Genomic DNA, 25,843 nt, shown 5'->3' with positions numbered 1-25,843 from the left:
TGAGAGAAAAGTTGATTCTGACATTACGTAAATGTATTCTTCGAAGAATCTCTGCTTTGATTTGTCTGCTGATACTATGAGACGAACGCATGGTGCCAGACAATGGTGCAAATTACTTTTGAACGTGCATTTAGGCGCGCTTTGCAAAATGTGCGACGGTGCTGTCATCTTGCGTGGTTTATCGGCAAGTTCTTTTACGAAAAAAAATCTACTCCAAAGATAATTCCGACGATAGACATTTATTTTGTACGTTGCTTGATGATGGTCATCCACAAATTATTGAAACAATTATTATTTTACAACTGGATAGGGGAGAGAGATAAATTAGATCAAGCGTTTGTTCATTTGTAAGCTTTTTTAAGTTTTATCTTATTGCTACGATAACCGAAGAGGGCCTTCTCGAAATTCATCGGGGTAAAAAAATGATGAAATTTGATAAAAGTGTATAGAGTATCGAATTAATATCGTAAAATATAAAAGCACTATCGTTGTTATCGACGTTGAGTAGAACGTCGTTGGAGGTAAAGATCGATATTTGTGTATGCTCGATGCAAATAATGTTTATTCGGACTTTTATCGATGCCGTCAAATAAATCGCGCTCGACTTGATCGCACATTACAACTTTGAAATTGGATTGGCCTCGAGCGCGCTACAAATTTATGATCAAACGTTCAGAGGAATACGCGTTACGCGAATGTGCTCTATGGAGAGAAACGAAAGTTATTCTCATTATTTTCCCTTTGCATAAATAAAGTCGTCATATTGCATAACGGGTGTTTCGACTGACAACAAGACAGACGGAAAGACGGACGCACGGAAAGAAAGAGAGAGAGAGAGAGAGAGAGAGAGCGAATATTACATAGATAGAAATTAAGAATTTTGTTCTTTCGCATGAAATTCCTTTATTATTGCGGCATTCGCGTTTTTGCAACTTTCACATAAATCCTTGGAGAAAACAGCATGCAAATGTAAGTAGAATTAAAAGCTCACATTGTTCCTGGTTCATTTTGCAGAATCCACAATGTTCCATCTGCCATTTTTCTTTCGATCGCGCAGTCCAAGCTTTCAGTGGACGGCCATTTAATTGGCAAAGGCTAAAAAAGGACAGTCGCCGAGGGATGCAAGTATCGCCTTACGCCTATCTCTCTAATTGCAGTCTATTAATCCAGTTCTTTCATCAAACTCTTCTCGTGAAATTTGTTTGCAAAACCGACTGTAAGCAAAAAGACCCTCTGAGAGTCTTCTTTCGATTCCAAAATAATATTATTTACTCTCTCATATCAATTTTGTAGATTATTGAGAGATATCTACGTTATTAATTTTGTCATTTGCGTAAAAGATAAGAGAACATTTTTCAGCGAATTTTCAATGCATTTCCCAAGGGTTTATTCTTTCTTTTTCACCTATTCGAACTCTCCCAGCCTTTTTCTTCTCGGCCTTTCGACTCGGAAATATTCCGCATATTCTCCATTCTAATTCAATAACACGATTTTCTCTCAGGAAATCTTTACCATCGAATAATGCCATATAGGTAGTAGTAAAACCTGTACGTTGTATATGTAGAAATATATATCTATGCAAATAGTACATAGACTACATGTATCTGTCTAACACAACTAGATTGGTCGCGAGAGTCCTACCCAATTTTCTATTTCCGGACTATCCTATTAAGAAAAAGATTTGGGTAATCGAAACAAACGAGAATTATGTATTTCTTTGTATATACATATATAATAATGTGTAAAGCCCTAGGTAAAAGTACTAGGAATACTTTAACCTAATTTATTTATAATATATCATTATTTGAGCCACTTTAGTGTCTGAAATATTTCATTATTTCTTGAATTTTTAAAAAATACGGCCGCAATAACTTTTTTTTTTGATAAGAATCGGAAGACGACTCGAAAAATTTCACGCGTCCAATTTCTCGTTTGATCGATGAAACTGTCAGAGAAATTTCTTGCCGCGTTTTTGACGGGCCGAGTAAAGAACATTATTTTTCAGTAGTTCTTCTTTAGAAGCGAACGTAAGAGGATCGAGTCTTTCATTTCTTCTTGTAACCGGTGAATCCGACGCTTCCTGCAGATGCTACCTTACTACAGTTTCTATCCTCCGACTTTTCAAGTTTTTTATTCATTCTCTTTTTCCTTCTCGATTACCCATCCTCTTTACCTCCTCGAGAGAAACTCGGCAAACTCGAATTCCTACCGGTTGATTCGTCCTCGCGAATGTTCGTTGATGCATCGGCTCGTCTCGGTCGGTTCGCGTCGCGGTTCGAATCATCTCGCATGGGAATCCATTTGATAAAATTCGACCGCTTCATTTTCTTCCCGAGCAAAAAAGAAACTAATCTTTCGATTTTTCTACTATCGGACGAGATCGATAGGCATACTCGTTTCACCTTTAGCGTGCACAAAATACAATATTTTTCTTTCTATCTACGATCTCTCTGCGGAATATGAAATGATTATAAAATTACTCACTACGGGTAGCGGTGATATCCGGTGAGGTGTTAATGGCGCGCTGAATAAACCTGAAAAATACAAAAAAACAAAATACTATAAGGATGTAGATATTCTCATTGGTATTCAAGAGCGGGAGGAGAAATGACAAAAATATAAGAAAAAATCAATTGGTTTCCGTTTTTGCAATCGAGGGGTTTCGCTATCCCTGTTGGTGTTTCGATCAACACAGCGATGACGAGGGCGATGATTTTCCGATAAGCTGTTCGATCGACCGGAAGCGATAACCGGATGCACCCTTATCATTCTTTCGCGATCTCTTGGTGAGTTTTCGTTGTTCGACCGTTCGAGATTCTCTCGTTTGATCCTCCCGTTCCCATCTATTTCGCTAAAGTTATATCCGCAAAATTATCGCTAGAACTTTTCTATTCGATTTCGATTTGAAATGGAAAAATTTGTACGCATCGAAGATCTTTAAGCTCGATTTCTCCTTTTTTCCTTTTTCCTTTTATCTGTTACCTTTTTATATAAGATCGCCTCCGAAAATGTAAATTTCGCATGAAAATTTTTATATACTCGCGTGCACGAGAAGAGGAATTTTCCAGCGACGTCAAAAAAAAAGAAAAAAAGAAAAAAAAAAAAAGAAAAAGAAAGAGAGCCAATAGCGTTAAAAGTGAACACAAATGGTTCGATATTTTTTCGCTTGCGAATGCAACTAACCATTCTTTTCCACATATTTACCGTAAACGATCCACGTTCGTTGAAAAACGTTCGTAATGTTTGGGCAACTAAAATGTTGTATCGAATGTTTTGCGATAAACGAACCTTCTTATTCTCGTTATCACTAAAGAACTACATTTCATGGCAGATTATATGATTTCGAGTTAACTCAATTTCATCGACTTTATTTCCACTTTAATTCCTTGCTAAACGAATCGTGTTAAACTTTGACCCGTTAAAAGTTTGCATCGTCGATCGTGATCCCTCTTTCTATTACTTTTGGAACATTATAATCGCCAAACTATATTTCCGCTTCTTCGATTTTCTCCGTTAGCTTGGCGAATCGGTCGAGCAAAGCGTATATTATAAATCACTACGATTCTATAAGAAGAAGCTCTCGAAGCAAGTCGAACGAGAGAAAGAAAAGAAGAGAGGGACCGAGAGAAAGTTACTTTCCTTGCAAATCTTACACAAATTGATCGAAAAGAATGACATCTTTGTATGTATATTATGTTTCATAATATAATGAAGTTTTTCAATGGTCGAAATAACTTTTCACCCTAAATTATATTTATCGGGTACACTGCAGTACACTGTGGAATCGTAACAACTACTATTTTCTCTGTGATTAAAATTAAACAAAAAACTATACCTAATGTAAGAAGGAGCGATCCCTGCAATCAATGAATGCATTCTTTCTTACACTGTGAGTGAGTTAAAGTTGATGCAAGAATGAACGATTAGTCAAATGATATAGACGCGATCGTGCTTCGTCCTTTTAGGTTGAGAAGGTGCAACTTACGCTGAAACTACCGGAACAAGTACGAATAAAGAAAGGAGTAAATGAGAGGATGTACGTCTTCCTATTTAGCGTTAAAGTTTCACCAAGTTTTTACGCAAGAAGGACTGAAAGATTCGAGTGTCGCTCAACCGTGAAAATATTCGCGACGAATGGGTGGGCGAAAAGATCAAAGTTTTTCAAAGAAACCTCTGTGTATGTCGTCTGTGGCGATTCACAACGGTAGAAGAAATCTACCTTAACTATCGCATTCGCATAATTTATAAGAAGGAACTTAGTCGTAAAGCTTCCTCGTAGATATTTTATTTCCACCTGGAATTCCGGCCGCCTTCTTCCTTTCATTTTGTCTCTCGAACGCTTTCTTATTTAACTATTCCCCTCGCCAACATTTTCAAGCATGGCATCCACCAACGGCAAACGAAAGAAAAGTGCAGTCTACCTTTTGGAGGAAAGTACCGAAGAAAAAGAGAAGCAAGATATTTTCTTTCCTCCTGAGAGATCCGAATAGACAGACTATGCGATTCTGGCAGGAGAAAAATCTGTAGACCAGAGGATACGGCCGAACCGACGGTCGAACCGACGGTCGAACCGACGGTCGAACCGACGGTCGAACCGACGGTCGAACCGACGGTCGAACCGACGGTCGAACCGACGGCCGAACCGAGAAATAAATAACGAAGGAGCTGCTAGCCTCGTTTCTCTTTTTCCTCTTTCTTCTCTCTTTTCGAGCAACCAACCGACAGCTCCTACGAGAAAAGAGCTTTTCACACTATCCTGTCTGAGATTTCGATTCTTTTGCTACGATCTCGCGAGACAAGCGTCTTGTTCTCGAATAAAACACGGGCAGATTTTTTTGAAGAAACTAAGACGAAGATGCACCCGCGTCGAAACCTAAGAAAATCAAAAATAATAAACGAAGGAAGACATTTTTTTTTGTCTATTCGTCTTATTTCTCGTCAAGCGAAACCGCAGCAGCTTGAATTTCTCTCGAGTAGAAAACTTTGCTCTTGTAGACTTTATCGAAATTGGTAGTGGGCGATGAGCGCTGGATCCTTATTCCCTTCTGTTTTCGACAAGCTGGAATTAACTGTCGAGTGTCAAAGAGAAAGAAGGAAAGACGAATTCGAGAGGATCCCTAGCGAGGAAATGCCAAGAACAAGAAGAGCAAAGTTTCACGAAATTCAAACTAATTTGCGCAAGGGGGAAAAGAAAAGAAGAAGCTAAGCCATGACAACTTATTCCGCATCTTGCATTGCTGTCGCATAGATAGAGATGAAATTCCAAAAACTTGTTTCTCAGAGGAAAAAGTCATTCGAAGTAACTTTGAAAATGCGAAAGAGAAAGCAAACATTGTTGCGGTATTATTATATATTATCCGATTTAATTAAAACATTCATGCTCTTTCTCACAAAATGTAGTCAAACACGTTCGCGCATGGGTACTTTTGCTTCTGGCAATAACCATTAAACTTGCTGGTCGCGCGAAAGAGCCAAACTCTCATGACTCGTACAAATTTTTTTAATGTCTTCTCACGAAAAAGTTCGATCTTAAGAGTTGAAAGAGGAAAGAACTTGGCCAATGTATCTTTTCGAGTACTCGAGAGATCCGTTTTCTTGCGTCCATTAGTTCTTCTCGCTTGGGCTTAGTCCATCGACCGATCTCGACTTTCGAGTTGAAAAATCTAGAGAAGAGCTAAAAACTAGAGGACCGTCGTAGCTTGCTTACTGCAGTCCTAAAATACGCCTTAGTACTTATATACAACATCCAGGAGATCAAACTAATTGTAAGATAAATAAAGTACATTTAAATGCACGCGTTCAACGCGTACTCAAGAAGAGAGCGAGTGTGCTAATCTGCATTCGAATGTGTGCGTAGATCCTCCAATGGGAAGATATACGGTGCACGAACAAACTAGGACTGTCGACTGGGGAAAGATTATGGGTGTCTCATCTTCGTGTAAGAAGATAAACGACTACTACAGACGGGAGAAAACAAATAGGTACTCGGACGAGTCGGACACGTAAGAAGAAAGAGGACTATTTGGCTTATCCTATCGCGAACCCCGTATACCTAAGTGAGTGCATACAAGGTGGACCAATCCTTGAAAATAAATTTCTGCAAAATTAACACTAAGATCTAATCGATCATTTCAATGATCTCCTACTGTGAGATGCACGACTAGCTTCAGTATTCTCTTAACACCCGGTATATGCATATCGATCGAAGCTTCGTTATCTTTGCCATCCAAGCCGCTTCCGCGGACAAATTGTACGAGGGATATAAAACATTGAGCGCCGTCCGATAAGAAGATTACGCTCGTTCAAAATCGCGCTAAATCAATATCGGACTGTAGCTGCTGCTGCTGCTGCTACCGCTGCTGCTGCTACTGCTGCTGTTGCTACTGTTGCCTCCGCCGCCACCACTATTGCTCCTGGCCCACAACCTTTTCTTCTTCTCTCTTTCTCCCTTCCATCTCAAAAGAACAATCCCTTCGAAGGTTATAATTCCTTTAATTTCACGATCAGCGTTATTACTTTTCGTTTCATTTTCCAAACAATTCTCTTTTATCTTCCTTCTCTCTTTTTGTTATAGCTTTAATTGTTTTCTTTAAAAATACAAAGGTTAAAAAATAGTGTTCACGATTCGCTAGTCATAACTCCTAATGACATTTTTTAGATGTGACAGCATATACGTGTAATTAATTATAATTAGATTTCTCAAATGCGTCGTTGAACGATAATTTGTTCTCTTCTCTTCACTCTTCTCCTAAGTGGTACGTTGCTTCTTTTTGTTAGCTTCCATCTTTTTGCTTAACCGAGACATTACTCGAAATAATTGACTAACTAATCAAATGAATGAAAATGCGTTAGTACTGGCTGAAATTCAACGTCCAGCAACGGTTAATTATGAATCGCTTAGTCCATTTCCATTCCCCAATTCGTTGACAATCCAAACGAACTATATCCGATTTTCTTATTTCATCTTATTCAACCAAGACAGATAATAATTTACGACCAAATTACGTTACAGAAATTCGTTTAACAGATCAACTAAATGACTCTACTATTGCGATATAAAATTTATTCAATTTCTAAACTGATGTGAATATTTGTAGCTCGCGACTGATAGAGCAGGATCATTTTTTATATTTTACAGAATATTATAACGTCAAAGTGGTGGCCTGGTAACAAAAATAAAAGCATCCTTGTCCCATATTTAAAGGGTCTGCGGTGTACCGTTAAACCGTCCATCCGCGAGTCGGCAAATGATCAAATTCGCTTCTGGATGTACACAACGAAGACCTTTCTCCATCTATCTATCTACCTCTCTTCAATATATTTCACTAGCTGCATCGCCTTTCGGCCTTTTGGGAATTTTTCAGATAAAAGTACCGACTAGAACCGTCGGTATGTACACCGAGCCAAGATAGAGAGCGAAAGGGTGTTTACAAGAGAGAGAGAGAGAGAGAGAGAGAGAAAAAGAGTACGTATCGCCACATAAAAGCTTGTTCCATTTGCTCACCCTCTTTCACTTGTTCTCCTCTTCCACCTCCGTGTCTTCGTTCTCCTCTAAAAACGCCGTCGCGTCGAGTCCTCTCTGTTCAGTACACTCGATAGCCAGAAACAATCCGAGTTGAAAATTAGAATGAGAAAGCGAGTAGACGAGAGAATCCCTTTAATCCATTCCCTCAGTACGTTGAGCTCGTGAACGACAAGGCTTTCTATCGAGTATCTTTAGAATTCTTTGCAAGTCTTTTGATTTTGCTTCTTTCGATAGATTCCTCTCCCCTTATAATAGATTGTTTTTTTAAATGATAATGTTAGAAGAATGAAACGTGCCGAATGGAGCATGCTACCGTTGATAGCACTCTCATTCCATTAATGGTCCTCCGCGTATACACGGATTAACATCCAGGAAAGTGATGCTAATTCCATCAGGGATAATGATAAACTTCGGTAAGCACGTACACGGTATTAAACGTCGGTATTGGACACTTTTTGAATATGGGTGGTCCACGTTTATGCGTGGACGACGAAGTACCGTTGCCGCAGAGACAACGGTAACGATGCGCCACAGCTGGCGGGTAAACTGATTTTGAGGTTGAGCGTCTCTGCTACGCGATACCGAAACACGATGGCACGAGCGTTAAATATCGTTGAACGTATACCTACTACACGACATACTCGTGGAACCCATACCTATAGCGTACGCGTTGAATTATCCGAAATTCGAGGATGCGCTACGTATTCTCGCTACGTATTCTCGCTACGTATTCTCGTTACGTTCGAGAAAATACGTTTCCGATAAGTCCATTGTTCTATGCTAGAACAATCCCTAATTTCGTCGTGTTAACTTATTTCGATGATATATAATTTCGGTTGATAAATAAATCTAGTAATTTTGTCGAAATGATAGTTTTTCTAATTCATCGAAGTGAGAAACTCGGCACGTGGTTGAAATATTTTTCATTAAACGGATCAAACAATGACGCACGCTCGTTTATCGTGAGCTGGACTATATGATATAAGCTACACATAGAGAGTACACAATAAGCCGTATCTCAGTGCATTCGTGGATGCTCGTTTGTATCGGCAATCGTGCGATCTAAATTGCCAATTCACGTTAATAACCAGACCAAAGAGTATATGCGTCCTCGAAATAGCTAAGCGGGCCATCGAAAGCTGCTCTCTCTCTCTCTCTCTCTCTCTCTCTCTTCTTATGTTCAACCGGTCGTTCTCTTGTGTTTCGATAATAATTAACTCTTCTCTTTCAATCCTAAGCACTCTTCCGATACACCAATAGAATAAAATAGGAGACCAACGATTTATATTATGAATAATTCAATTGACAAAATTTGAATGCAAACGGAAAATAAAAGATTGAAAATACAAATAACCGATTGATTCGGAAATCGTTATAATTGATGATTTTCCGTTTCTATATCGGCAATTATTCTCATTTTATGTCAAACAATAAGAAAGGAAACGAGTAAAATTCATATATAATAATATGTTTTTCAAGAAGAAACTTGAGAATAATAAATACTGTCGCATGATCATCGAAGCTTCGTCAATGACTCGAAATAAAGAAACACGTAATGCTATTGTTTTGCCGTTTCGCAAGGTCTCCAATTATCAGGCAAGTAGGGGTGTAATTCTGCCTTTATGGAGATCTTTAATGACGTTTCTATCACCTACCAATGACAACAGTTCTCCGCAAACTTGCCACTTCAGACTCGCTGGATATAATGGTCTGCTTGCGCGTCCGACTGTATTGTTGTATCGGCTAATTGGATGAGAAAGAAATAGGGACGAAAACCGAGTCAAGAGAATACTTAAAAAGCCGTCGCTTATTTGTGCCTAAAAAGAAAGAAAGGGAGAGAAAGAAAAAAGAATGTAAGGATGAATTTCAATGGAATTTCTAAGTATCATCCCGTAAGTTGGAAAACAAGAAATTGTTTGTCTTGCTCGTATATTTCCAAATTTATTGTGCTTCTCGTCCGCCTATCAGCATCGACTTAATCGCACTAATGAGCACGAAAAAAGTCACCTGATATCCAGAAATAAATAATGCCAAGTTGTTTCTCAGCGGATCCTTGTAGAGTGTGCTGTCCAAGCGTTCGCTGATGCGCGTGCGTATTTCGTTACCCTAACGCAATAGGTAAAAGGAAAAGGAAAAGGAAAAGGAAAAGGAAAAGGAAAAGAAGGTGGAGGTACCGCAGAGGTAACGTGGTCGCCTCGCTAGTACGAAATGCGAAAGTAATGACGTCTCCAGACTCTCGGTGAATCACCTGGGACATGAAACTTTCAAAGAACTCGTTCGCTAGTTCGATTCGAGACGTCGAGAGCTCCTACGATGGTAGGCACGCCTATCTAGATATGTACATACAACTTAGGTACAAATGGTAAATATCTTGTAAAAAAGATAGCACAAAAAAAGAAACGATAATGGATAACGATTTTCTTCCTGTAAAATTTCAGCCTTTGTCGATCTTCTCCAAGTAAGAAATGTTTTTTAATAAGAAATTCTATGCTCCTATAAAAACAATACCGCCTCTCTTTCTCTCTCTTTCTCTTCCGTAAACTCAATACTGTTATTAATTATGAATCGAGATTATATGGCAGAAGGATTTCATCTTGGTGACTTGCTCTTTAACTAATAGCTTCTATTTCGAGGGAAGATCTAATCGAAAAAGTTATCTTCCAAAATTGCTTTCTGCGGTTTTCCTACGAATTCGTGAAAGACGTGGTTGCTTGCGCGCGCGCGTTCCCAAGTACAGGAGAGCTGCTCCGGTGCATAATGGTGCAGATCAAAGGAACTTGCGGTCGAAGCTCGCGGCCGTTCTCCGGCCGAGTCTAAAGCACGCATGGAACTGAGAGTTCGCGCGACCGACTTCCTCTTCCTTAGCGCGCACACATACACACACACTCTCAAGACCTACCATATGCGAAAACCTTGTCTTTTAGTCTGTCTCTCTCTCTCTCTCTCTCTCTCTCTGCTCCCCTCTCTTTGAGAACGCCTTTGAACGTTACAATTATTAATATGTCACTCGCGAATCCGTAGAAATGAAACCGTACAACTATAAGGACGAAATAGAGTCATTAAAGGTTTCCTATCAAAGCGTTCTCAAATAAAGCGATTCGAAAACGTTGTTATCCGATTGTTCCTCAAAATTTTGAATATTCCTTCTTGTGTGATCTAGAAATTTGAATTAACTATGAACCGTGGATTGTACAAATTCCTGACTGTAAAATGTGAACACTTTATATAAATATGTGTTTATTGAAAGCGAACAAAGAGGAAGCTCGTATAACTCGCTGGAGAACAAGAAAACATAAGATCGATCTAATTTCGCGTGATTTAATCAAGTTTATTATCCAATTTGAACACGCAATGCGAACTTGTAAATGCAAAAAATAGCCCGCGTATGAGTTTTTTATATACAGTATTAATAAAATTATAGATCTTGCTAACAGCATCTTTCTAGGTAATCGTATTATGTGCCGTACAATGTATACATTCGCAAACATGGGAGCATGCGCACGCGCACTAGTGAGTTGCACATAAGTATATAATGCATACATATGCATTATATATACATATGCAACTAGGTAAATATATATATATATATATATATCTATATAGCAACGTATTTGTTTAAGGTGCTTGTTCGCTTGCTCGGTGGCTTGGCAATTAGCAATTAGGTAATTAGTTGTACTCTCTCCATTTGACTATTACAGTAGCAACCAGAACGCCAGTTGCACAGGCAAAGACGACCGATCGAATGGATCGAATTACTTTGGATTACACGAAACCAAGTCATCGCTTTCCATTCGAATAAAATATCAAATTCTAGGACGTTTTTTACGAAGAATGTTAGCAATGATTAATTTTTAAAGGTTTGCATCGAGCACGTAGATGAGAATAAAATATTACAAAGCATTGTACGACTTCCACAACAAGAAAGATAAAATGGAAGAGGAAACTCATAATAAAAGCGTAACATCGATATAACTTTCGATCGTTTCGTTAAACAACTGAGAAAGTTTGTCGTTTAGAATTTAATTTGAAGTTGTCCAAGAGAGAGAGAGAGAGAGAGAGAGAAAAAGAAACTCCTTCTGTTAGAAATACCGCACAAAAAATATGTTTGAAAGAGTTTGAAAAGAAGGATAATGTGAATTCTTCGAGACTTCCTTCTTCGATCGATCGAATAGGAAATAAAAGTAATTTAAATGATAAATTATAAAACTACACGATTCATTGACCCTATTTCCGATAAAAAAAAAATTGAATAAGGTAGCTCGAGATCTAAAAACTTGACTCGTTTTATTGGAAACTTTGGACGACGAACGAACGTAAATTCTCCCTCGTTAGAGGGGAGACTTAACTCGACCCTCGAAAAATAGAGAACAATTGGTTAAGATTGGGTGACGTTTTAGTTGTGAGTCAGGGAGATCGGTAACATTCCTCTTTCCCGGAGGAAAACGCGAATGTTCTTCCTCTTGGAGGAACTTGAAAAGTCCCGACGATCGTGGATACGAGAACGCGTTCGAATAACCGGGCACGTTCTTCGACTCGAGTTTTCCTCCTAACTTGAGAGTCGTTCAGAAATAAAAGGACAGAAAAGACAAGAAGAAGATAAAAGATGTCGTCTGTGCACACTTATTTTCTTTCAAATATAAACAAAATGCATATTTTTTGGAGAAATAGAACTACCTCCCTTTTTCAACTTCAGATCGAAAGATGGAAAAATGAAAAATAATGAATTAACGATGAATTGGTAAGGTGGATATATGTTCCTTGTTATTTTTACCTTACAAAGTCTTTTGTTCTCTTTTGGAAATAATTCTGACGCAACCCCGAGGAGGGAGGAGACATGCATCGAGTACGACGACGTTACTTAGAAGCGTACCGACTCGGTTGTCGAGGAAAACCTCCAATGTATCTTTCCACTGTAGAAGCGTTCCTTTTTATCACATCCCACTCGGCGGCAGTATTCCTCTCTCTCTCTCTATCTCCCTCTCTCTCTATCTCCCCCCCCTACCTCCTACCGACACCACCACCACTCTACCACCCCTTTCATTTTGATCCGAGAATCGTTACATGGAGCGCGCAACTCAGCGCAATCCGGCGCAACTTTTCCAGCGTTGAAAAGCATCGAGTTCTGTATAGCGGATTCTTTTTTTCCTTCGCAATTCGCAATTCTTTCTTCAGGAGGAAGCACGCCGTGCCGCGCCACGCCGTGCCGCGCCACGCCGCGCCGCCATTGTCTCGGCTGAACGCACGCTTCGTTTTTTCCTTAACGCACTCGTTCATACAACTTAGTCGGTCGGTGGAAGGAGGAATCGCACTTGCTTTCCCTTATTTCGAGAGATTGCAAAGATCGCATGCGCACGTACTTATTCTCGTCTTCCCTTTCTTTTTTCTTTATCTTCGAGCCTAATTGCATCCACCGTCAGGTAAATTGATACTTTGCGAAAGAGCAAAGTATCCTTTTTCTATTTTTTCACTTGCATGCAACTCGCTAATGATGGACAACGTTTCTCTAACGTGAAATCGAGTTTGAAAGATATTATTTGAACTTTTACCACACTCTCTGAACTCTTTCTCCATTTGTAAAGCTTGATAATTTATTGATCGACGCACAAAAGACGAGACAGATATACTATTGCTTTACTTCATCGAACAAAACGATGGAATTAAATGGACTGGGAAACTGTTTCCTTTCGTACGCGACAAAGCTCTTCTATTCTAACAAGATTGACTTTAACACCGAAAGCGCAATAAAAGAGAAAGAGAGGAGAAAAAAATGAAAAGACTTGACGTGCAACTACATTGTTCCCTCACTAACTACTTTTCGGAACAGAGAATATACATTACTGAGCAGGACGTGCTAATGTTCGGGTCAAGTGAAAAGTAGAAGTAAAATTCGATGTATCGCTGGAAGGTGAACAAGATTGAAAACGAAAGAGACGCAGAAGAATAAAAAAATATCGGCAACAATTTCAAAGACGAACCGATTTTTTACGAATTTCGAATGAAACGTATCGTAACGTAAACGATATTAATTAGTATGGAAACAACGAGTAACGAGTTACTCGCGAGTAATACGGTCGAGTCTAAACTTTGTTATCCTGATAATCCATTAGCCACAAAACTCCGTTATTCCTTTAGAAAGTACTTTTTTCTCTCTCATTGTTCTCTTCGCCCTGCCAATACGTTTTTTCGTTTGAATTTTTCTCGTTCACTCTAAAACTAAATCTTGTTGATTCAATACGACGATATACACTCATATAACGCATCGGATCTTCAAAGATATTTTCACGAGTTTGACCAACTAAACAATTTTTCTTTATTAAATTAATAAAAAAAGATTAATCACTATTGAATCTTCCCTTTTTATTTTTTCCTTTGTCAGTTCGATTTGAATAATCTGCCACCTGTTAAATGTCTTCAGAATGTTTGATCATTAGTTAAAAAATAGAAAGGATAGGAGGATAAATAAGTGTCGGTATATAAAGATAAACGAGAGAAAGGATGCATACGTTGGTATAATAACGTATATTTATTCAACTGACCATGATACCATAAATAAGATGATATTGAACAACAATAGCCAGCAGAATTGATTATTTATTATTTCATATTTATTTTTCATTTGCGATTGATATAAATTCGAGCTTGTTTCCGGGACGATGGAAAACGCGTGGGCTGGGGGGGGAGTGTTTTGCATTTAACGATATAATACCGAGCAAAATGGCGAAGCCTTTTTTCCCAAGCCTTTTTTCCTTTCCTATAAGTCGTAAGAAGTTAATTTTGAATAACGCCAACTATGGAAATATCAATGAAAAATGATTCGAGGAAAAATCGATGCGAGTGCATTTGTTCCTTGAAATAGAGCGATTCGCGCATACAATGGAATATCAGCAAGTCGACTCTACCGGAATTTTTATCGAAGGATCGCCATTGCCCTTTTTCCTTTTATTTTTTTTGTATACGCGATATATAATCCTTCAGAGTAGAGATCATTTTCAGAATTTTCATTTCGTTCCATTTATCCGAGTAGTTTCGCTTACTGCGGAAATATTTCTTTCTATTTAAAAAAGAACGAAACGCGAGCAATGAATTATTTCGATCTTGGTAATATTACTTCGGTCCTTTCAATCTTTTACTCTTACAGGATGAAATTTCGTTTGATAGATCTCACGTTTTAAAATATAAACTAATTATTTGAAGCTATCGAAAGAGATTCGAGAAAGATAACATCTGTAAAAAGATGAAATTCAATTGGCACGATGATATCAACGGCATCGAAGATTCATTGAAATATTTATCAGAGAGCATCGAGTACGTTGCCAGGAGAAGAGATTTTGTTAAATGAAGCGAGTTCATTTCGCATGGAGAAAAATACATATACCTATAACTTTTCTAGATGAGCCTTTGTCCTTCCTCTCTTCTCCTCTCCTCTCCTCGGTTCCTTCAAATTCTGTAATAATTGTATGCCGACTAGGAGCATCGTCTCAGCAAGTCTACTAGTTATAGCGAAGCAAGTTAACTGGGTCAGGTTTCGTTTCTCCGATCCTAAGACGTGGCTCGTCGCACCGTGAAATTAACCTGCGATTGTCCTGCAGTCATCGCGCGGCAACGTTTATAAAGAAAAAACAAAAAAAAAGGAAGACAACACTCGCTCCCTCCATTTCTCTTTCAGTTTTCCAATTTTGTCTTTAATTGCCTATCTCGAGGATACTTAGAGACCTACGTTATCGTGAATTTAGCTAGCTATTTGTTTATCGGTTTCTTTTAAATAGAGAAAGGGAATAGCCGATCGTTTATTCGAATCACGTCCATCCACGAAGGAGTCAAACTTCGGAAGGAGTCGGAAAAGAAATTAGCTCTGATATATCCTTCTCTTTTCATTTTCTTTTTTTGTGCTGTAAAAAAAGTAGCCAGGAAACTTTTGTTTCGTGGCGCAAAGCCAAGAAGTCTCCAATTTGCTCTTACCTTTACTTCTTTGATTAATCGATCTTTCGGTAAGGGCCAAATACAGACGAAGATAGAGAGAAAATCTTCTTATCTGACATGAACCATTCGAAAGGAGAACATTTGTAAACCGCTCCGTCGTGTTGAAACACCTCACGATTATCGTCGAATAGATTATTATCAACAACAAATTCAATAAACAAGTTTGAGCAAAATTAAAAGTGGTCGATTTGACATGGAATGCCTCATATTTAAGTATATGCGTAATTTAGGCTTTCATTAGAAATTTTCAATCGACGCTTATAGGGTGGAACAGAAAATTCATTCAGGACGATAATCGAATGGAAGTGGCACGATGGATCGTCGTTCGTAAAGGTGCGGAATTTCTCCACCCGAGTACCTTGAAACTTCCGGTTTCCGTTTGCGCGCTTGTTCGGCTCTCCCCTTAATCGCGCGTACAGTATGCACGCGCACGATGTCTGCAGATATTTAAGTACATTCTCCTTTGGCAAAATGCCAGATCGATGAGAATAGTTGGAGGTTTATCGCCTCGTTCTCTTGGATTTCCATTAGTGGTCCTTTTGCAGGCCACCAAGAAGGACGCGCTCGCGAAACACAGAGAGATGACCTTGCAAACTTCGATTTTATATCGATGATTTCAATTTACGAGTATAATGACAATGACGATGGCGTTGCCGTTTCCAAAGTAGTTATTTTATATATAATTTTCCTTATCCTTTAAAAATAGAAGCATAAACCCTTTTTTGATGGAATAAAAAATTCTATTTTTTTTCATTCTATAGTTTTGTTCGTGTATTATTACCTCTCGAAATATCCGCATGGTTTCGTTAATAAAGTTGAAAAGTACTTTTACCGAATATTCTCAAAGTTCTAGCGGTGCTCGTAATTATTTAAGAAATGAGAGGAAGAGTTTAACGTGAGCTTACGGCCGTGCTCTTTCTCTTGGTTTTTTTACGCACTTGGAAAAAAATTTCTAGAATACAAAGAGTCCGATCAATGTTACAGGTATTAGTCTTTTTGTTCGTTTGCTCTTCTCCTAAAAGAAAGAAATTAAACTAGGAAGGATCGCCAGTTTAAATCCAGAGGGATATTTCATTTTCTTGCTACCTCTTATCGCGGTAAGACGATCCTCGTTGTTTTTAATTCGACAAAAGGATCATTACGGATCTCACAAAAAGTAAGAAAAAAGAAGGAAAGTACAAACGATTACTTAAGAGATATGAGATCGAAGGAGATAGTTTTGCAAAGATGCTTCTTTTGCTCATAATCGTCTCTCTGAAATTAGAAAAACGAGTCCGAGTTGAAGAGGGCCAGCAGCAGGCAAAGAAGAACGACAAAGCTAGGCCACGGTGGTAACGTTCCGGAAGTCAGGATCGATATCCAGACACGCCATCACCACCCCTGAACGCTTTCCTAGTTCTCGTCTGTTTATTTTCCAGCCCCTCTATTTCTACCCCATCTTCCGTTTCCTCCCTTTTCCTCTTCTTCTATCGCGTCGAGAAAGGTTAATGGACCCACGGGATGTCTTTTGCAACGCGAGAGACTTCCACTCTATGAAAAGCAAATTTTTCGGTTCACCGTACGTACCACCCATAAACGTTAGTCTCTCCAATGAGAAATAAAAAGAGAAAGATGCGATCCGATCCGATCCGCTCAAGTTTACTTATTTTGTCTTCTCCCACGATCGATTAGCCGAGTTAAAGGTATCCTTTGATCGCTCTGAACCTATCTTTTTATTATATTTATCGTTCGATAAAATTATAATGTAGGTATCGGTGCTCTTGGAAAAAGCAAACTCGGTCGATAGGCCAAAGTCAAATCTCCGGAGATTATCTACTTGTTATCTACACGTATCATCGACTAATTCAACTAATCCTGTTTATCGAACTTAGCTGATTGAATTTTAAATAAATCAATAAACATTACTGTGTGCTCGAGTAATCATCTATCATTTTTCGCAATAACTCATATATTAACACTCTAAAAATACCTCTTACAGATACTTTATTTGAGCGAAAAAGCGAAGAAAGAGATGCGAGCTTGCTCGAAGAAACGTACAAAGGCATCTTTGTCCAAAGAGAAAGAAAAGAGCCCTTCTCTGTGCAACACTCCTACGCAATGTTCAGCAGCCGAATAATGCACTCAGCATACGATTCACATACCTCTCTTAATTATGCGATCTAACATAAATTAACGTCTAATTTGTAGACATTTACGAATTGTCTGTAAGCATAGGAATAATCGATCGAGAAATTTCTTCTCTTTCTAGTATCTATCAACGTAACCCAAGTTGGGGATAATCGACGCAGTACACAACCTAAGAGTAGGTTCTGTCAATAAAGGAAACTTTAGTAGAATATTAGATTTACATTTTGCCAGACACCTGCGTTCGATCCTCAAGGTGAAAGGAAATAGGTAGGAGTCGATCGCATCCTGTTGCATCCATCTATCGCAGCATCTTTTCGAAAAATTGACGACGCGATGCGGCGCAGCAACGCTTCGTTTTACTTTTCCAACCAACCCGAACCGGCGAACACTTTCTTTTCTTTTTCCTTGTTGAAGTTCTTATGTCGAGCACTCGCGTATACAGAGGCAGGACTTGATGCATAACACACTTGGCGCAACACACTCGTCGACCTTTAATTAAATCCACCATCCATCTCATACGTACACAAGCGCGTACGTATCTCTACGGGTGTCTTCTTCTTCTTCTTCTTCTTCTCGTTCGAATGCCTTCCATTATGGATACGAACGTCGTGCTTCTTCTTTAACGAAGCCAATCTTTGAGTTCGTATCGGGGTCAAACGAGAGAAAATGAACTTTACGAGTGACTAGACGGAGTTACTGGACTTTCGATATACTACTACTCGTCAAAATCTACATATTCCCGTTCATGTTTCAACAAAAATTCAACACATTTCAACAACAAGAAAAAGGAACAAATCACAAATAAACTGTAAATAAATGATCGTCAATGATTATTATTATTATTATAAAGGTTTATGTGTGATGAGGGCCAGGCGACGAGATGGCGACGGGGCAACGACGAGAATTTAACGGCATGGTCGTCGAGAAAACATAAAATGCAAAGAACGAGACTCATCGTCATTCGTGCTCTATTGTTTAAGAACGAAAAGAAAGCGATGAAAACGTGCTTTAAGACTTACGAGCTAAGAAAATACATTAAATGCTTTGCGATAATAGAGAAATAAAAGAAAACTAAGAGGAAATTTTCACAATTACTATTACGAATAGACTATTCTCAAGAAAATCATGAAAAACCACTTGAGTCATTCAATCTAGCTTATTTTTCAATCAATGGCGAATATCAAAGGCGTATAGCCTTAAAACGATGCTTGCTCAAAATGTACACAAATGGTTAACTCACAATCGTCTCGTCCGGCGTCTCATATATTTGTACACGAGTCTCAACGAGTTTAACGGAACTTTCATCGTACAAAGCACAACTCTGATACAATATTTGTCTAGACTAATCGAGATTCTTCTTCCCCTTTCCTTCTCCTTCGCGAAAGACGCGTTTCTTTTCCGTCGCATTTTCAACATTAATCGAATGGCAAAGATTCCCTCTGTTTGTTTCTTCTTCTCGTTTGTTTGTTTTTTTTTTTTTTTACTTTCAAATGAAACTACATTGGGCGAGTGAAAGGATACGAAATAAAATAACGGTCACACGAAGCGCATCGTGGTCGGTATGCTATATATGTATATCACAGGTATGTACTACAATCGCATATAGGGATTTTAATTGTATTGTTGGTAGTATAGCGAGGGGCAATAGGGCAACTCGTATAGGGAGCTCTCAGCGCATTAACACAGTTTTGCCGGCGGACTTGTTCGCAAAATTGTAGCGGAGTCTCGGCTTTGCGGAGTACTTTGCGCAAATACGCTCTTAGCGATCTCCGACGATCGCGTTCCGTGCTCTACAAAATTTTCCATCTTTCTACCCCGCTGACCCACTCTCTCTCTCTCCCTCTCTCTCGCTCTCTCATCCTCTCTTGACAAATTGATTTTCTACTTTGCGGGAATGAAATCGAACCATGTACTTTCTAGCAACGCTATTATGGCCTATTATTTTCTTCGATGAAAAACGATCACGGCTAAAACTCCGACAAGAGTTATCTATACTACAAATGTTCCTTCATCGTTTAAACTTTTCTCTTTCTCCCTCTCTTACTTTTGTTGATCGGCATTTAAAATCTATCAATCAAAGGAATTTCTTTGAATAAGTAGATAATTGGATTTTTTTCGGCCGCGAATCCGTTACTGATTGGTATACTCAGGAACTGTGTGACGCAACCCTTTTATGCTTGCTCGCCCATAGGATGTTAACGCCGTTATATTTACCTAGTTTGCAATGAGAGAGCAGGATAAATCGATCGATTGATCGTCGTTCGCTTCGGCGTCGTCATGTTCGTCACCACCAATGACCGTTCATCTGTGTACACTCGTAAGATCGATCGATCGTTCGATTTTCCGGCGATTCTGCTTCCGCGATTCTTACCGCTTCGATTGCGAATACTCGCGCTACGAAATATATCGACGATATCACGCTCGAACGACAATATTTAGTTGGGATACGTAGCTCCAAGTCCATCCAAGTTTTGTGATACGACGCGATACATCGAAAGTATAACAAAAATGGCAATCGGAAATTCCGCATCGATAGAAATCCGAGCGTGCGAATTAAATTTATTACTTTTTATTGCTTGCCCATTTATTGTAAATGAATTACACTTTATTCTCGTTTCACTCATATTCACATATACAGAAGTAGGATTGGTAAAATGGTAAAAATGTCAATAATTCATTCATTAAGGTTTGCGCTCGTATGAAGTCTTTTACGATCGATTTCAGCGAGATATAGTTAAAAGGCAAATAATGGCCCGAGAGAGGGACGCATCCGCGCGTACTTTGCGGCTGACGTTTTGACGCCTCGTAAACCGCAAAATATGAACGCGTGTTCGAACTGGATACGATGGTATTCTAAGATAGAGAGAGACCTGTCGGCCTTGGATATGCAAGCGTAACGTGTATGTATGCGCGTACAGATGAATATATGGAAACTCGCGTAAAACGAATGAAATCATCCGCACGCAATTTCGCAGGCTATATTTTAACACGTGTACGTGCTTGTGCTTGTGCTTGTGCTTGTGCTTGGTGCCCATGCTTTTCTACGTGTATATTTATATACACGCGTACGCGTACGCGCGCGCGTCTTTACCGAGCCACACGCTCGGCTATCGATCTCACCAATTGCATTGCCACAGCCTTGCTTTCGTTGGGATACGAATTAATTCAATGGACTTTTAATAACCAAGGAAGTTTTATCAAGCGATGTTACGTACCATTGGGTCAGCGCTATGCTACTACTCCCACCCCTTTCCTCTATGCCCCCACTAAATATCACATATTTTTCCTAATGGACAGCTTCGATCTATTCTCTCGCTATTAAGTCTCCGTCTCACTTTAATGTCCGAGTAATATTCTGGAGAATAATGAAGGTTTTTTTACTCGTTTCATCGATTCTCCTCTTCTCTTATTCGTTCATTTAGAAACAATCAAGGTGATGGAAATTACGCTGTTAAACAAAGAAAAATGTGTATAAAAGCTAACAAGGGACCTTCTTTCTCGCTAATTCCATTTCTCCAAATATAGTTTATACTGAAGAATGCGGAAGAATGTATTCGTTTAGAAATTATTCACTTCTTTCCCAGTTATCTTTCGATTGGATTGTATTGTATTGTATTCGATTGTGTATTTGAAAGGAAATAAAAATGAAATGTTAAAGAGCCTCTTACTTCATATCTACAAATAGTTGTAAAAATAATGCATTAATAACGAATAATATTGTATTTGACGAGTCATAATAAAAATAGCGCATTTAAAAGGAACTAAAAGCTACGTTGTTTTCTACAAGGTAAATTACATTTTCTATAAAGGTTCATAAAAAATTACATTCTCTCAAAAGAATAACCTCCGAGAATATCGTTTGTAAAGAAAGATCGTAGCGCGCTTGATCGAATATGCGAGTAGTATGGCAAAAGATCGGAACTGGTTTTTAATACCCTCGACTATATCTCCTGGAGCAATGGTCCGATATTGCATCGAGCAAACATCCAAGCCCCGATCTCTCTCCCCATTGGTCTCTTTCCCTCGATCCTTCGTTTACTCTCTAACAATTCTAGTGTTTACACGCAAAGAAAGAAAGAAAGAAAAAGTAAAAAGAAGACATCGAGAATGTACAACCAACGGCGCATTTTTTACGCATATTTTTTCCAAGCTTTGGCACGATCGTTGTTGACGCATCTCGTTCGATGTTTTGTCGAGCAACTAAATGAGACCTAATAAATCGTCAATTACATGCGCTTACTTGTATTTTCGAGCCTACGTGTATTCGTTCGGTCACTCGTGCGATAGTATATGTAGATGTGCCGAGAAACGTAAATAAGAGTGCACGTCAAATTGAAAATGGAAAGCTTGCTGCTCTTATATGGTCGAAAAACACTTGCGAAATAAATTTGAATACAGATTGAGAGAGAGAGAGAGAGAGAGGGAGAGAGAAAGACAAAGAGAAAGGAAAGTGGATTCTTTTTTGCCTACAAAAGCGACTATGCTAACCCAAAAGGCTTAATACTCGGGCAAAGTTGGTTGTCGTCAAGTATCGTTTCGATTACCGATCAACTGAGACTAGCACTTCCGGACACAGGCGAGTTCAAAGCAGTTTGGAAACTTTGTACGATACACCATACCGCATTGCCATATTCACCCTTTCAACGGACTTACTTCTTTATTGCTAGACGTAATATTAACTCAACGAGAGTACAACTTTCTTTACTTTCCTTCTATCCGCAAACTTAACAAGCAAAATAAAAACACGAAAGAGCGTTGCATAAGAGACTCGTTTTTCTTCGTAAAAGCTAGTCTCTAAAAGTCTTCTTCTTTTTTTCACATTTGGAAAATGTAAAAAGAGAAATTTTAATTTAAAAAAAACCGATAAATTGACTTGTCGGAAGGTTGGTAGCCTCGACAAAGATAAGATACAACGATTGGACCGAGTTTTACAACATTAAGGGATGAACATTTGTAAAAGTAAAAAATGCATGTGCAACTGCATGTATATGCATTCATAAGCACAATCACACCAACCGAGCGATGTCCACCAAGCTGATTCGCATTAATGTACATGACAATCAAAAAAGAGAAAATAGTGATTTATTATATATAAATTTACTAATTTTCCTTCCATATAATAACAAAATTAGTCGCGGTCGCATTCAAATTTTTAAATAAGTATGAAATCAACTGAATATTTTAATTAACGATTACTTGCAAATCATTTTAATTACCGTCCGCTCGTAGCAATGTAATAAGCAAAAACAGATACCTTTTGATAATGACTTTTTCCCTTTCTCTATGTACCTTAAATAGATATTTAAGGAAATATCATAATATGTGTATTTACTACAGAGGGTGCATTAATAGCAATATCTTGGTTAATATGTCAGTAATTTGAAGATCCGGTCAAACGTGATCTGGAAATGGATGAAGGAAAGGACCGTCGCGCGAGTTTCTCCGCTTATCGTTTGTGCTAATATCGAAATGCCACCGGTGTTACTAACAATAACAATTCATCCTTCGGTCGTAGGAATACAAAAAGAAATCTTTCTTCGCTTTGTTTATCAACAAATTTATATCACATCAATTTCTAGGTCGTTTTTCAACAAGGAGAGAGAAAATAAAAACAACGCGACATTCTTTTGTCCGTTCACACACGCGAATCATTTCAAATATACTTTATTACAATATTACATTAGGATAACTGAGAATTGGAAAAAATTCGCTATATTTCTAAGAACGTATAAAAGAAAGCTCGTTTATCAAACAATAAAGTCGTTGTTATCTGCTAAGGTAAACAATACAAAAGTAACTTGTTTGTAAGAAAGGATGCGTTTGTAAAGCTAAAACGGTATGAAAGGAAATGAGCTTACGATTCGTAGTTAATAGGTCTAATTGGAGAGGTACTCCTTCCCTCCTCGTCTGTTATTTCCAAGCTCCAGGATTTGCAGAATTTCGCGCTCGTCGAAGATCGCAGGGCGATCTTTGACGAGTTACGATTCTGCTTCCTCTTCTTTCTTTCTTTCTTTCTTTTATCTATTTCCTTAGAACTGATGACACTTTCTTTCTTTTAAGAGGTTTCACGTACGCTCCTCATAGACGTCAAAACACAAGATATCAAATTGTATAATAAACAAAGTAGTATAGTAATAAACAACGGTAAAAAAAAGGTATGCGCACGTATACACAAAATAAACGAACTCCTCGCGCTTCGCGTATAACACTTTATTGGGTCAACGAAAGACCACGTTTGTGATAAATAACTTGCGCGACGTCTATGTATTTATGAGTATGTTTTAATATATATATACATATATAAACGTCTAGAAGATGTAAGAACGCAGAAAAGTTTATACGTCCGACCGGTTGTAAGTCTCGCACGATTCTGAGAACGCGCGTTCCTTCGTTTCCTAGCGTGTAAGCGCGCCGGCTTTGCGCGCGCACCTAAACCCACGATGTCTCCTTGACCAATCATCGAGTCCGTCCAGGACCGATTTCTTTCATTCCGATCCAAGAGTAACAGTTACGATATTCTTACCACAAATGTCTTTCTTTTTTGCTACGACACAAACACACAATATCTATCAACATAAAAACAAAACGAAAAACAAACGACTAAAATTCAATTGTAAAAATGTAAGTTTGTAATTTAAAAAAGTTGTTCATTGACGCAGTAAAATTCCATGCACGTAATTTCTGTGCAACAAACATTTTCGTTTACGTCGCTTCCCTTTATTCCGTCATCCTCTCTCTCTCTCCCTCTCTCTGCGTTACAATGTTGCATGCGCTAGGGTAGCAGTGTGTCCTAAGCTATCCATAATTCATACCGCGAACGTCGACGAATGATAAAGTGACATTGTGTTATAAATTTATCTAAAGTTCCAACGAAAGGGACTCCGCGTAACGAGATTCCCTAATCGAGTTAATTTGTAGTTACCGAAGGAGAAGCTTGATCGGTTCTCAAGGAAAACAAAATTATTAGAGAAAAAATGAAAAATATACTTAAAAATTAAATTAAACGTACACTTATCTCAGAATCTACGATCGAACGCATCAATACGATGTGCAATTTTTCTCAACAAAAAATAAATTAGCCTGTTTGCAACAAATTTACAATGAAAATACGTGAAACATTTATATGCGAGCTTCGGTTTTTATTTCTATCTTCTTTTATTAAGTATTCATAGAAGGTATCAAGGAGTAAACTCGAACTCTCCGTGCACGGACCTTCGTAATGGAATAAAATTCTATCTAATCGACCATAAAATTTCTTTCGGGTCGTTTCACGTTCCTGACAAATTTTGGAAAAAAGATTAAACATTAAACATACAACAGATGTTCGATCTAAGAATATTCTTTTGCTACAAGATATTGCGTTTAGTCTAGTCTCAAACAATTGGTCGATACATTTAAAAAATATTATTGTCAACATGTGAGACGACTCCTACGTGAATCAATTTACGTTAGGGCAGCTAAACCTTAATTGTACTTGTTGCTTTCGGGGTCAGGTTCGTATCGGCTCTGAATTTGGATTCTTGCCAAGACATTGACAAACATCCGCGTTTGTCGTTTCTGCTTCTAAAAGAACTTTTTCTCTCATTCGTTTACTATTATTTTATTCTTTTAATGTATTTCCAAAAAAATATTGAGAAGTATGTTGTAGGTTTAGCAATGCAATGTATCAAAACCAGTAATACTGATTATCTGTTTTCATCTTACGAATATTAGCTAAAATGACTCGTTCTTTCTCACTTTTCTCCTGAACTTGTCCTATAGAAAATAATTGAACTGGCGAATAGAAGTAAATTGAAGGCAATCAATGCCGTAGCTTCGAATTCATGATACAAATTGTGCATACAGAATATTGACATTGAGTAGAGTGCACTATGCTTTAACTAACAAAAGCAACATCCACCGAGTCTCTATCGAGCGAACGAACCAAAAGCAATAAATTCTATCATAGCTACAATATTATACGCAAAGGTATCGATAATTTCGGCCCACCTAGTAATCCCCATGTTTGTCATTCTACAAACTTCATTTCCAACGTCATATGAATAATTCTTTATAAATGATCTTGATCATAGATCAAATGAAGGATCAAAATATAATATCGACAACTTTTTCTCTTGGTTTCATTCGTTCGTTATTCTTTCTTTTTTCTTTTATTTACCTCTCGACCAGTTTAACATTTTTCTTTAAATTTAAGGAAAGCGCGGGCGTGCG

The 25,843-nt window shown here is 38.3% G+C and overlaps 1 long non-coding RNA gene across 1 annotated transcript; it reads right to left on the bottom strand.

Annotated features, from left to right (window-relative positions):
- Positions 1 to 1,220: 1,220 nt before the first annotated feature.
- Positions 1,221 to 25,745, bottom strand: LOC149032191 (uncharacterized). Its single transcript, XR_016176948.1, has 3 exons — positions 23,491 to 25,745; positions 2,485 to 2,534; positions 1,221 to 2,402 (listed from the first exon to the last, which is right to left on the bottom strand). It is a non-coding gene; the product is annotated as an uncharacterized LOC149032191 (long non-coding RNA).
- Between the last annotated feature and the right edge of the window lie 98 nt (positions 25,746 to 25,843).

The sequence above is a fragment of the Polistes dominula genome, unplaced genomic scaffold, assembly GCF_049000335.1.
Source record: "Polistes dominula isolate Pdom_NZ unplaced genomic scaffold, Pdom_raw_medaka contig_33, whole genome shotgun sequence".
Lineage (NCBI taxonomy): Eukaryota > Metazoa > Arthropoda > Insecta > Hymenoptera > Vespidae > Polistes > Polistes dominula.
The sequence above is the reverse complement of the archived record's forward strand: the minus strand, read 5'-3'. Positions and strand labels throughout refer to the sequence as shown.